Genomic DNA, 15,359 nt, shown 5'->3' with positions numbered 1-15,359 from the left:
AACATTCCCTGGCATGGTGGCTCCAGAGTTCATTCTTGGAACCACTCTCCTGGGAATGAAAGCATAAGCGTAGAAATGTAGGAAGAGTTGAAATGTGTAGGAAACTGTGTGGGTGGGTGGGGAGACACTCAGGAAAATTCAGATTCCATGTGCGGGTCATTCTAGTGTCATCCTGCTAACCAGTGACCACGATGACATGGGCTCTGCCCAGAATTAACCCCAGACAATGGACCTAATCTCTTTCTGTTTCCTTTTCCTTATACATAAAAGGAGAAACAACTTATGCACAAGGTCATTCCGTGTAGCAACGTTTGTAATAGCGTGTAGCTGGAAACAACCTAAATGTCTCTTGAGAGGAGATTGGCTAAAAAATGATTGTTAACCCATAAAATGGAATATAATGCAGCCATAAAAAAGGAGTAAGGGAACTCTCTATATACTGATAAAGAGTGATTTCTAGAGTATCTTTTTTACACACATATACACACACAAACCATGGTGCAGAACTAGGTATATCATAGGCTACAATTTGAATAATAAGGGTGATAGGAATATATAGATTCCTTTCTATTTGCACATGCCAACATAGGAAACCTATAGAATTGGCTGCTTCGGGAGAACGGGGTGGATGGGGAACAGAGAGATGGAATCTGTCCCAGTCGTGCACCCAACAGAGGATGGTGCCATGCCCATCCAGGGGAATCATTACCATGCCTAGGCCCCAAGGGACAAGGGAGTAAGTGGTCCCCTGAACCGAGAGAGAGAGACCTGTAGATACAAAAGGAGCCCCTGGACAGATGCTGGAGCCCTCCCTAGATGCACCCACAGCCCAGCAGGGAAGGAGCTGGGGAAATAAATACCCTGACCCCATTCTCCTCCTGCCCTCAACTCTCTTTTCAGTGCTCTCCCCTGGGGAAACCCTACAAGAAGCCCAAGGGCAGAGAACACAGTCAAGACACCTTTAGAGGTGAGCATTGTCCTGGGGCTCAAGGCTGGTTGACAGTGGGTCTGGAGAGCAAACTGTCCACCACAGAGAGGACCACGCCTTTTCACCATGTACAGTTGGAACTACATGAATGTGCAGCTTATTTGGAAAATAGTCAGTGTTGCACACACAAAAAAAGAAAACCTGAAACAGAGGGTTAGAGCAGATGGTTTCTGAGCCTCTCCCTCTCTTCAAACTTGACCTACTTCTTTGAAATAATACCCTATGGCTCCATCTAGTGTCCAAATGGTGCCTCACTGTTCGGAGCTCCGTGTCCCTTTAGGGGGAAATCTACTGCAAGTCACGCTCTCTGCCCCGATTCATTGGCTTTTGTGAGCAGTTTTCACTATGAATTATACCCACTTGGTGAATGGTCATATCTCCTAAAAGTAGAGAATACTTATTTTGAGACACGGAATATTTGTTGTTTTTTCTTTTAAAGAGATAGTGGAAATTTACTTAAATTCAATTTTGAACTAAGTAGTTACAATGTTTTCCCACATTTCAAATTGTTAAATAAACTTAGAGGTAAGCAGCATGTGATCTAAGGCTGTAAATCTTTTTTTTTCTTTATTTTATTTATTTATTCATGAGAGACAGAGAGAGAGACAGAGGCAGAGGGAGAAGCAGGCTCCCCGCGGAGCAGGAAGCCCGATGCGGAACTCGATCCCAGGACCCTGGGATCATGACCTGAGCCGAAGGCAGACGCTTAACCGACTGAGCCACCCAGGCGTCCCTAAGGCTGTAAATCTTACATAAGCCCACTTTTGAGCTTGTGATTCCCCTCTTCACATGTCCTTAATGCAACGTATCTCAACCCTGGCCACCAAATACCCGTCGGGAGTCTCAGTGAGCTCCTACCAAATTTCTTTTTCAGCATTCCTTCGGCTATTGGGGGTCTTTATTGGTTGCATACAAATTTTAGGATTGTTTGTTCCAGCTCTGTGAAAAATGTTGATGGTATTTTGATAGGGATTCCATTGAATAGCATAGATATTTTAACAATATTTGTTCTTCCGATCTACGAGCATTGTAAAGTTTTTCCATTTCCTCCTCAATTTGTCTTCCCCAATTTCATCCATGAATGTTCTATAGTTTTCAAAGTACAGATCTTTTACCTCTGTGGTTAGGTTTATTCCTAGGTATCTTATGGCTTTGGTGCAATTGTAAACAGGATCGACTCCTTGATTTCTCTTTCTTCTGCCTCATTGTTAGTCTATAGAAATGCAGCTGACTTCTGTGCCTTGATTTTACATCCTGCAACTTTGCTGAATTCCTGTATCAGTCCTAGCAATTTTTTGATGGAGTCCTTTGGGTTTTCTACGAAGAGTATCATGTTGTCTGCGAAGAGTGAAAGTTTGACTTCTTTGCTGATTTGGATGCCTTTTTCCCCCCTTTTTGTTGTCTGATTGTTGAGGCTAGGACCTTCAGTACTATATTGAGTAGCAGTGGTGATAGTGGACATCCCTGCTGTGTTCCTGACCTTAGGGGAAAAGCTCTCAGTTTTTCCCTGTTGAGGATGATATTGGCGGTGGGTTTTTCGTATATGGCTTTTATGATATTGATCTGTATGCCTTCTATCCCTACACTGCAGAAAGTTTTTATCAAGAAAGGATGCTGTATTTTGTCAAATGCTTTTTCTGCATCTATTGAGAGGATCATATGATTTTTAGTCTTTCTTTTATTAATGTGGTGAATTGCAGTGATTAATTTGTGGATGTTGAACCACACTTGCAGCCCAGGAATAAATCCCACTTGGTTGTGGTGAATAATCCTTTTAATGTACAGTTGGGTTCTATTAGCTAGTATCTTACTGAGAATTTTTCCATCCATGTTCTTCAGGGATATTGGTCTGTAACTCTCCTTTTTGGTGGGGTCTTTGTCTGGTCTTGGGATCAAAGCTTGTAATTCTTTTTAGTGAGTTCTGTTTTTCTAAGATTTTATTTATTTGAGAGAGAGAAAAAGAGAGAGAAAGCATGCACAAGCAGGGGGAGTGGTGGGCAGAGGGAGAAGCAGGCTCCCCGCTGAGCAGGGAGCCCGATGCAGGACTCAATCCCAGGACCTGGAGATCATGACCTGAGCCAAAGGCAGATGCTTAACTGACTGAGCCACCCAGGTGCCCTTTTTTTTTTTAGTAAGTTCTTTGTCCCGTTTTGGTACCAAGGTAATGCTGGCCTCATAGAATGAGTTTGGAAGCTTTCTTTCCATTTCTATTCTTTGAAACAGCTTCAGAAGAATAAATATTAATTCTTCTTTAAATGTTTGGTAGAATTCTTCTGAAAAGCCATCTGTCCCTGGACTCTTGTTTGTTGGGAGATTTGATTACTGATTCAGTTTCTTTGCTAGTTATGGATCTGTTCAGGTTTCCTTTCCTTCCTTTTTCTGTTTTGTTAGTTTATATGTTTCTAGGGTTGCATCCATTTCTTCCAGACTGCCTAATTTGTTGGTATATAATTGCTCATAATATGTTCTTATAATTGTTTGTATTTCTGTGGTGTTGGTTGTGTTCTCTCCTCTTTCATTTATAATTTTATTTATTTGGGTCCTTTCTCTTTTCTTTTTGATAAGTCTGGCTAGGGGTTTATCGATATTATTAATTCTGTCAAAGACCAACTCCTAGTTTTGTTTATCTGTTCTACTGTTTTTTTTTTTTTCTATATCATTGATTTCTGCTCTAATCTTTATTATTTCTCTTCTCCTGCTGGATTTAGGCTTTATTTGTTATTCTTTCTCCAGCTCTTTTAGCTGTAAGTTTAGGTTGTGTATTTGAGACTTTTCTTACTTCTTGAGAGTGCTTCAATGTATTTTTTAAATTCTTCTTTAATTTCCTGGTTGACCCTTTCATTCTTTAGTAGGATCCTCTTTAACCTCCATGTATTTGTGTTCCTTCCAAATTTGTTCTTATGGTTGACTTCAAGTTTTAAAGCATTGTGGTCCGAAAATATACATGGTATAATCTCAATCTTTTTGTACCAGTTGAGACCTGATTTGTGACCCAGTAAGTGACCTATTCTGGAAAATGTTCCATGTGCCCTCGAGAAGAATGTGTATTCTGCTTTAGGATGAAATGCTCTGACTATATCTGTGAAGTCCGTCTGGTCCAGTGTGTCATTCAAAGCCCTTGTTTCTTTGTTGATCTTCTGCTTCAATGATCTGTCCATTGCTGTGAGTGGGATGTTAAAGTCCTCTACTATTATTGTATTATTATCCATGTGTTTCTTTAATTTTGTTATTAACTGGTTTATATAACTGACTGCTCCCAAGTTAGGGGCATAAATATTTACAATTGTTAGATCTTCTTGTTGGATAGACCCTTTTATTATGATATTGTGTCCCTCATCTCTTATTATAATCTTTGGTTTATAATCTAGTTTATCTCATTTAAGGATGACTACTCCAGCTTTCTTTTGATGTCCATTGGCATGATAAATTGTTCTCTACCCACTCACTTTCAATCTGGAGGCATCTTTGGGTCTAAAATGAATGCCTTATAAGGGGCATTTTGATGGTCTTGGTGTTTTGTTTTGTTTTTTTATCCATTTTGATAACCTATGTCTTTTGATTGGGACTTTTAGTCCACTTATATTCAGAGTAATTATGGAAAGATATGATTTAGTGCCATTGTAGTACCTGTAAAGTCAGGGTTTCTGTAGATTGTCTCTGTTCCTTTCTGGTTTTTGTTACTTTTGGGCTTTTCCTTTGCTCAAAGGATCCCCTTTAGTATTTCTTGCAGGGCTGGTTTAGTGTTCACAAATTCCTTTAGTTTTTGTTTGTCCTGGAAACTCTTTATCTCTCCTTCTTTTCTGAATGACAGCCTTGCTGGATAAAATATTCTTGGCTGCATATTTTTCCCATTTAGCACATTGAATATATCACACCAGTCCTTTCTGGCCTGCCAGCCTTATGTTTCTACATTGGTAGGGTAAGGACCTCTTATTCCAAGCTGCTTTTAGGATTTTCTCTCTGAAATTTGGAAGCTTCACTATTATATACCAATGTGTTGATCTATTTTTTTTTTTTTGAGGGGGTTCTCTGTGCCACCTGGACTTGAATGCCTGTTTCCTTTCCCCAGATTAGGGAAGTTCTCAGCTATAATTTGTTCAAATAAATATTCTGCCCCTCTCTCCTGCTTTTCATCTTCTGGGACCCCTATTATCCTGATATTATTTCGCTTTATGGAATTGCTGAGTTCTCTAAGTCTCCCTTTGTGATCCAGTAGTTGCCTCTTTCTCTTTTTTTCCACTTCCTTATTTTCCATCATTTTATCTTCTATATCATTGACTCTCTCTTCTGCCTCATTTATCCTCACTTTTAGTGCCTCCATTTGGGACTGCATCTCGGTAATAGACCCCAGGGTGGGTAGTCAAGATGTAAGTGGGGGAAGTAAGGACAAACTGGCACCCATAAGGATGGACTGGACTCTGCATTAGTCTCTCACCACTTCCAGACCTCTAGGATATTATTCATCATGGACTTAAACATGCACTTGACCCAAGAGCTGGAGAAGCTGAAGCAGATCCTAAAGGAGTAAGAGGAACTATGAGCCTGGACAGACCTCCTCAACGTGAGGAAATATGACCACTCCTTCACCTCCACTTTCTGTATTGGGCACAAAATTGTCTCTTGTCTTTTCACATGAGAAGTCTAAGAGGCTTATAGAAATGAAGTGACTTGTAACCTAGAAGCCCATATGTACATATATATACTTAATTCTAGTATGGTTAACATATAGTGTTATATTAGTTTCAGATGTACAATATAGTAATTCAGCAATTCTCTACATTACTCAGTGCTCATCATGATAAGTGTGCTCTTAATCCCCTTCACTTAGTTCATCCCCCCTCTCCGCCTCCCCTTTGGTAACCATCAGTGCATTCTCTGTAGTTAAGAATCAGTTTTTTGTTTGTTTGTTTCTTTTTTTCTTCATTTCATTTAATAAATTCCACATATGAGTGAAATCCTATGGTATTTGTCTTTCTGTGACTGACATTTCACTTAGCATAATATTCTCTAGATCCATCCACATTGTTGTAAATGACAAGATTTCATTCTTTTTTATGGCTGAGTAATATTGCATTGTGTATATATACCACATTTTCTTTATTAATTTATCTATCAATGGATACTTGGGCTGCTTCCATAATTTGGCTATTGTAGATAATGCTGCAAAAAAACTTAGGGGTGCCTCTATCTTTTTGAATCATATTGTTTTCATATGCTTTGGGTAAATACCCAGAAGTGGAATTCCTGGATCATCTGGTAATCCTATTTGTAATTTTTTGAGGAATCTCCATACTCTTTTCCACAGTGGCTGCGCCAGTTTACATTCCCACCAACAGTGCACGAGGGTTCCTTTTTCTCCACATCCTTGCCAACACTTGTTGTTTGTGTTGTTGATTTTAGCCGTTCTGACAGGTGTGAAGTGATATCTCATTGTGGTTTTGATTTGCACTTCCCTGATGAAGAGTACTGTTCAGCATCTTTTCATGAGTCTGTTGGCCATCTGTATGCCTTCTTTGGAGAAATATCTGTTCATGTCTTCTGCCCATTTTTAAATTGGATTATTTGTTTTTTAGGTGTTGAGTTGTATAAGTTCTTTATATATTTTGGATACTACCTCCTTATCGGATATGTCATTTGCAAATATCTTCTCCCATTCAAGTAGGTGCCTTTTGGTTTTGTTGATGGTTTCCTTTGCTGTGCAGAAGTTTTTATTTTGATGTACCCTCAATAGTTTATTTTTGCTTTTGTTTCCCTTGCCTCAGGAGATATAGCTAGAAAAATGTTGCTACAGCCAATATCAGAGAAATCACTGCCTGTGCTCTCTTCCAGCGGTTTTATGGCTTTAGGTCTCATATATAGGTCTTTAATCATTCTAGTTTAGTTTTGTATGTGGTATAAGAAAGTGGTCCAGTTTCATTCTTCTGCATATAGCTGTCCAATTTTCCCAACACCATTTGTTGAAGAGACTGTCTTTCCCATTGCATATTCTTGCCTCCTTTGTCATAGATTAATTGACCATATAATCATGGGTATATTTCTGGTCTTTCTATTCTGTTCCATTGATCTATGTGTTTATTTTTCTGCCAGCATCATACTGTTTTGATTGCTACAGCTTTGTAGTACATCTTGAAATCTGGGATTGTGTTATCTCCGGTTTTGTTCTTCTTTTTCAAGATTGCTTTGCTTATTTGAGGTCTTTTGTGCTTTGCTTATTTGAGGTCTTTTGTGCTAACAAATTTTAGACTTATTTGTTCTAGTTCTGTGAAAAATGCTGTTGATATTTTGGTAGGCATTGCATTAAATCTGTAGATTGCTTTGAGCAGTATGGACATCTTAACAGTATTTGTTCTCTTAATCCATGAACATGGGATATCTTTCCATTTGTTTGTGTCACCTTCAATTTTTTCATCAGTGTTTTGTAGTTTTCAGAGTGCAGGTCTCTCACCCCCTTGGTTAAGTTTATTCCTAGGTATTTTCTTCTTTTTGGTGCAATTATAAATGGGATTGTTTTCTTAATTTCTTTTTCTGCTACTTCATTACTAGTGTATAGAAACGCAACAGATTTCTGTACATTGATTTTGTATCCTGTGACCTTATTGAATTCATTTATCAGTTCTAGTAGTTTTCTAGAAGCCTATTTTTAACAATATCCTTATGCAGCTGAAACTCTTCTCAAAAGAGTACATGTTGGTATTTTGGATCTAGGTACATGCTATTCCTCCTCTCCAAGGGACATTCCTGACCCATGTACTTATGCCTGTTACCTCTGATGATATCATATATGCAGGCTTAGGTAGCTTTGCAATAACAGATGTACCTTTATTATTATTCTCCAAAGGAAGTTACTCATTCCACTGCAAATAGATGTGATTTCAAGACTGATTTCCTCTTGGATCTTTATAATATAACCTTATCTAAATTTGAGCACTGCATCCAAATGTTCATTTTATCTAAATGTGAATTACTGGCTTTGAGCTAAGGCCAAGTTCTCAATTCTCTATCCAAATCTGGTACCAAATTATCCATGGTTGCTCTGTGACTGCTGATCTAAGGGGAACAAGAACACTGTTTGGCAGAATAGGAGAGTAAATTCTTTTTTTTTTTTTTAAGATTTTATTTATTTGAGAGAGAGAGAGAGCCCGCACAAGCAGGGGGATCAACAGGCAGAGGGAGAGACAGGCTCCTCGCTGAGCAAGAAGCCCGACATGGGACTGGACCCCAGGACCCCGAGATCATGACCTGAGCCGAAGGCAGTCGCTTAACGGACTGAGCCACCCAGGCGTCCCTAGGAGAGTAAATTCTTAACCTTCATTTCTCTCTTCTTGATTACTCATCTAGATGCAGTTTAAATCCACTGCCAAAACATAGCATTAAAATTCAAATTACTTGGGGCACTTGGCTGGATCAGTTGGAAGAGTGTGTGACTCTTGATCTCAGGGTTGTGAGTTCAAGGCCCACATTGGGTGGGGAGCCTACTTAAAAAAAAAGAATTAAAATTATTTAAGTGAGAGAATGATGTCTTTGTCAATGCATTTATTTTGAGCAATAATAATACAACAAAGTTCCAGTACTGGGCAAGAGTTTGGCTAATCTTCTCAAGAATATTACAACAATACATAACTTGAAGTGACTTTTTCTCCCTCTGTATCTTAACTCATTGGGCCAAGAGTAATTAATTAGAGTTGAATACAATTTTATATTAGATGTTTTGCTATGGTTTTATATTTTGTATAACAAATACTTTCTTTTATTTTGTAATTAATGTAGTTTTAATGATTTAAGCACAGGATTATTCCCATATGCTTCTACACATAAGTTTACAAACACTTATATTTTAATGAAAGAAGCTGCAAATAACAAATACTTTAGTTTAAATCATTTCAGTAAAAGAAAATCTAGTTTCATAAAATAACAAATTGGAAGGTGGTGATTTAAATTTGCAGTTTTTCCTCTGCCACACTATTTGTCATAGAAATCTTTAAATGGTAAGTTCCAGTACTAACATTAAAATACAATTTAGTTCACCAAAATGTGATTCATAGTCCTCCTTTCTAGGAATGTGTTTTTTACAAAGTGAGGTGTGTCAGTACTTCTTTCATTTAAGTCACCCCTCTATTCTTTTTTGCTAATTTATTTTGACTATTTATAAGATAGCTTACAACAAAATGCCCCCACAACCCACAGATTTATAAATATTATCCTTCTTGGGTTATATCCTGATATGGTTATTTTTCAGAGACCTCAAAAGACAGATAAGCAAACTTCCTTCTGCAAAGAGGAAAAAGCCACCAATCAACTGAGCAAAGTCAGGTCCACAGACAGACAATAATAGGCTGCTTTGACCTTCACATTCTTTACTTCTTTGTGTCTTGACTTGAGGAGTTAAGGTGTTTGGATATGTGCCCCTGGGCTGTGGGTACCTGCCACAAATTTGGTTTTCAGGGTACAGACTCTGAGACAGAGATTAGGGTATAGGAAGTTTATTGGGAAGTGATCTTGGAATCCAACCAGTCTATGCCCTGGCTTAGGTCAATACTAAAGCAGAGAACAGTGCCTTCCACCCCGGGCCAAGGGGAGGATGAGCCTAAGGGGGTATAAGATCCAGCTATTCCTCTCTACATGAAGATTCTCCTTCCAGTGCCAATTTTGGAGGATATTTTTATTTTCATTAAGGCAGGCAATACTTTTTCATCAAGGATCTGCATTCACTGCTAAACATTTTTTGAAATTTGTAATTTCAATTATAATCTTCACTATCAATGAGCAATTTAGAAAAATACAACACTGTACTAAAATAAACGTACTATATATTTCAGACACTATCTTAAGATTTGGAAAATTAGTGTTTTCTGCCTTTTAGAAAATATAAAATTTTTTTCCTCAAAGTTTGCTTTTATTGTTGTCCTTATGTGGCCATGTAGGGCTCTCCATAGCCCTCTGCATCCCTTCCCAAAATCTGTGCTTGCTGTCAGTTAGGTAGAGATGTTTAGCAACAAAGAATAATCTGAGCAGGACCCACCCAGCTTTTATATCCCTCATGGCTGAACTTTAATGAAAGTCTGAGCTTTTCTAAAAGTCTGGTCTTCGCTAACTGGGGAGGAAAAACAGTTGGAAAAAAATGCTTTGAGCATGTGAACCATGTAATTTCATTTGAACTAAGGAATTCCAAAAATACTTGCTTATTGGAAGGGCAGTTATGTTTTTGTGTTGGAATTTGTTATGGAGAGTAAGAAGTACTAGTTCTTTCCTCCCCTACTTTTTCTCATAAACATAGAAGAAAACTAAAGACAGTGGCTGGGTAGGAAAATAGTGTGGAGAGGGTAAGGTGGATCACAAATTGTGGCTGCCCCAGAACCTATCCCTTGCTTGGGGGATCTATCTACTCTTTTGTGACCTTTTGAGCCCCACTCAGCTTGAGACAACCCTCTCCCCCGTCTGATGATAATTCAGGGTTCCATCTGTCCATGTCTTCAAGACTACAGTAGTTGGACTGAAACCCAGAAATTTTTCCAGTTCACTGATGCCAGTATAAATGCTGTGCCAGTAGCAAGACGGAAACTTCTGGGTCCCCGCTGGGCAACCTGGTCAAGCAGAACATTTTTAGTTTGTGTCTGACTTTAGATCTCTGTGAGGAGATCAGGTGTTCGTAAAAATGTTCATAACTAGAATTTGGGGGGAATATGTACTATGTGCCAATCACAATATTGGGGGCTTTTACATGAATGATGCGATTCAATCCCCACAACAATCTTCTGTGGAGTTTTGAAGCTTAGAGAGGTTAAGAACCCCAATTTTGAAACCAATCCGTCTGTCTCCAGAGCCTTTGATCTTCTTCCCTGTTTTGTGAGCCCTGGCTTTTGATAATGGGTTTCACTGTACACTGTGCTAGATTAGAATCTCAGACACCAGTGTAGCAGATGCTCTTGGTGCCCTGACCATGTCTCCTTGGGGCTTTATCAACTAGCAACAGGTGCACCACCTTGCAATGGCTTTTTCTCGTGGCCGGAGGTCCAGCGGTGAGCATGGAAGCTGAGTATGTGGAGATTTAACACCTCCCAGGAGCAGCCCTTCATTAATGACTGATATGAGTTGCTGTATAAATCTCAAGCTCCCTCAGTTCTCAGGTAGAGTAACTCAGAGGCATGGGTTCTACACTGGTTCCCAGAATTCCTCAGAGGGACTAAGCACCTGTTACCCATTGTGCCAACATGCTTGAAAACACTCCCTTTGTTGGCTGTCTTCCCCACCTTGTCTTACTCCCCCAACTGGCACTTCCTCACATCACCACCCAAATAAACCACTTGGATGTGTGTTCTTTTACATATATTTTTTATTATGTTCAATTAGCCAACAGACAGTATATCATTAGTTTTTGATGTAGTGTTCAAGTTGCGTAATACACTCAGTGCTCATCACCACACGTATGTGTATTCTCGTCTCAGAGTCATCTTCTGGGGGAACCAAAATGAAGATAAAGAGTAAAGGAAAGGTGAGCCTATGAAGGGAGAGAACCCAGTTAGAAGAGGTGCTACGTTAGTGGAAGGGGAGCATGGGGAAACAGCTCATAGATGGTTCCCTGTTCTGGAAGGTGACAGCATCTTTGTGAGATAGGAGAGAAAGGTTTTGGAGGATTATTGAATCTTGACACACTGGTGGTTACTTGACTGCTTGGTTGGGTGGAATTCTTTCAGGAGTTCTCTTTTGCTCCATTCTTTTTTAACTTGTGTTTGTCCAAAGTTTCATTAAAAGTAAGAGAACCCAATGAATACAATTATTAATAACTGGAATAATAAAACAAGAGAGAAATATCAACATGTTCTCCATAGAACACTGAGGATGTAATCGTAAGTAAATGGAAGAGAAAAAGTACAGATATAATTTCAGAGGAGGTATAACTTACAGGTAACATATGGCCTGACTATAAGAAAGCTATATACTGTTTCATATTAAATTAGGTCTGTTACCAACTTTGCTACACTTACAGGATAGTTTCTCCACTTGTGACTCTATGCCCTTTGTTGATTAACTGGACTTCCGGTGGTACCTAAATACATTTTCAGGGACTAACATGAGCATGGGAAGCTCTTGCTTTTTTAAGGTTAATGGCAATATCAATGTGTTAACTATTGTGTTCACACAGCTTAATTCCTTGATTGTTTTTGATTTCATACACTCAACTTCACGTCTGCATTAACTGAATTTTGCCTGCTGGACAACTTTAAAATGTGTTAGATGCTGGTTGTATGGTCTGATTGTGTTTTGAAACTCTTGCTTGGGGGTATTGTTATTAGTGCTTTCATGATGAAGAAACTTAGAAATGCCCATTATTTTAATAAAATCTGTAGATTAAGAGAATGAGGATGATGGTCAATGTTGTAATAACATTGTATGGTAACAGATGGTGATTATACTTATCATGGGGAGCACAGTGTAATGTACAGAAATGTCAAATCTCTACATTGTACACCTAAAACTAATATAACATTGTATGTCAATTATACTTCAATAATAGAATTTTTTAAAAATAGAGGATGAGAAAACCTTTAGTAAATATTTCTTCTACTGAATACTTTAGCCACAAGAGGGAACTGTATGAGCAAAAATATGGTATTTTGAGGAATCGTTAGAGGATTTCAGCATCCATCCCCCATCCCTTGAGTCTTGAGGCATCCCAATATGTTTGCCATATTTTAGCCAAATAGTGTTTTCACCAGAGATCTGGACTACAGAGCTGAATAACCCCTCACTGCTTTTTAACAGACATTAACAGATAAACTGGTTTTTATCTGCCATATCATGGAAAGTCGTGGCCTTAATAGCAAAATATGTACAGATAATGGCCACCTTTCTTTTCTTTTTTTTTTTTTTAAAGATTTTATTATTAATCAGAGAGAGTGAGAGAGTACAAGCGGGGGAGGAGCAGAGGGAGAAGAAGACTCCCCGCTAAGCAGGGAACCTGATGCGGGACTCGATCCCAGGATCTTGGGCTCATGACTTGAGCCGAAGGCAGATGCTTAACCAACTGAGCCACCCAGGCGTCCCACCACCTTCCTTTTCTAATCCACACACTAGGCTGATCTACACCCAGGTGCTTCCCCTTACCTGGTTAAAGTAAAAACGTCCTTGCCATTTCTTCTTTGCTATAGAGGAATCCTGAGACAACCTCTGAGAACAATGAGCTTGCTTGGAACTGGGAAGGTTTAGGTTGAAGGGAGAAACTGGGGCACTGTGCTCCCTTCTCAGCGTCCTGCAGAAGATCCTCCCATGCTGGGAAGCAACAAGAGGTGCAGCACAAGGCAAGAACACAGTCAAACCCTAGGGACCTTTGGAGGAAAGTAAGAGCCTACAGTGTTACCTTGGGTATTTTTAGGAAGTCACTTGGGTAGGGAGAGAGTCTTCCTTTGGTGAATCATATATTGAATGAGGTGGGTGGGTTAATGTTGTCAAAATACCATCCAATTATTAAAAGGTTAATTCCTGATTCATTTATTGCCCCTGACATCATACCTGGGTAATGTGATTCCTTCTTCTCTCTCTTCCTTGCACTGCTTAGTTCCAAGAAGTCACATGACCCTTTGGTTAAATTATTGTCTTCATTTTTGCTTGAGCTATGAAGGATGTCATCCTCCAGATGAATGTGAAAATACTGATCTCATTCATTTTCTTAGCAGAGTAATTTTTTTGCATGAAGGGTTGAGTAAGAAACAAATATTCTTAGGAATTAAAAAATTTAATTAATAAGTCAGTCTGACATAAATTATTATGTATATTGAGTTAGTGAGGATATAAGTTTGTAGAAAGAGACAATAGAGCGAAGTTGTTAGGCATTGGGTTTCTGGGCTCAAGTTTAGACTTCACTGCTTCCTCAATCTGTGAACCTTGAGCCTCTCTATAAACCTCAGTTTCTTCATCTGTAAAATAGGAATAATATCTGCCTCATAGGATTATTAAGAGGATAAAAATTAATGCAGAGTTCTTAGAGCAGTGTCTAGCACACAATAAGGGCTGGATAAATACTAGTTACTATTATTTGTGAAACAGCACCAACCATTAGGAAGGTCTTCATGTCTAAGGCATGGAGTACTCTGAGCTCTAGGTTTCTAGCACTAAAAAAAGTGAAAATCTGGGGTGGCTGGCTGGCTCAGTAGGTAAAGCCTGCGACTCTTGATCTTGGGGTTGTAGGTTCAAACCCCACATTGGGTGTCGGGATTATTAAAAAAATAAGATCCTAAAAAAAAGTGAAAATCTGATTAGATAGGTATTATCATCTTCATTCTACTGATGGGGAACATTTAAGGGGAGCTGAGAGGGCCCGCAGGGTAGCACGAAAGTGATGGGGATGGGCCAGGCAGTCCATTAGCATGATGGGCTCAACTCACTTGTTCTGGTTGCTATTGAATTACTTCAGGTCACGCCAACCACTTCCTCTCATCTGGTCTCTATGACAGGGTTCTTGCATCCTTCAGATAGCTCTTTCATCAGGAGATCAAGAACACTCAGGTTTGACAGAGAAGGGATCATGCTCAGGGCAACTAGGAATGCAGCATACTTTCTCACTTGTTTCCGTGCTGATAGGACAATGGAGAAATGTGGATCAGAGATTCTAGCACATGTGCAAAGAGTATAAACAGGGGGCATTTCCGCTATTTTACTCCTAATCAACTCTTTATCAACCTTATTAATACGCATGAGAATCACTGGGGTGTTTGTTGAAAATGCTAACTCTTGGCTTAGGATGTGGCTAAGTAATCTGCGTTTTAAATGTGTCTCTGGGTAATTTTAAATTTTAACAAACTTTAAAAAAAATAACACATTATTCTTCTGGTTATAAAAGAAAAACTTTAGAAAATGCTAACAATAAAAAAGATAATAGAAACCATTCATGATTATACTTTGTATAGATGACGATTACCAATATCTTGATGGCTGTCCTTTAGTCCTTTTAAAAATATGCTGCCTAGGGGCACCTGGGTGGCTCAGTCAGTTAAGAGTCTGCTTTTGGCTCAGGTCATGATCCCCTGGTCCTGGGATCGAGCCAGAGGCAGGCTCAAGCCCTACTGAGCGGGGAGTCTGCTTCTCCCTCTCCCTCTGCCCCTCCCCCCACTCATGCTCTCATGTGCATGCTCTCTCTCTTTCTCAAATAAATAAAAAATCTTAAAAAAAAAAAAGAAATCCACTTATATTCCTATTGGGTCTGGAAACTGGACTAGATACTATTTATTTTATTTTTTATTTTTTTATTATTTTTTTTTAAAGATTTTATTTATTTATTTGAGACAGAGAGAATGAGAGACAGAGAGCATGAGAGGGAGGAGGGTCAGAGGGAGAAGCAGACTCCCCGCCGAGCAGGGAGCCCGATGCGGGACTCGAT

Source organism: Neomonachus schauinslandi, chromosome 13 (assembly GCF_002201575.2).
Source record: "Neomonachus schauinslandi chromosome 13, ASM220157v2, whole genome shotgun sequence".
Lineage (NCBI taxonomy): Eukaryota > Metazoa > Chordata > Mammalia > Carnivora > Phocidae > Neomonachus > Neomonachus schauinslandi.
Note: the sequence above shows the minus strand (reverse complement) of the source record.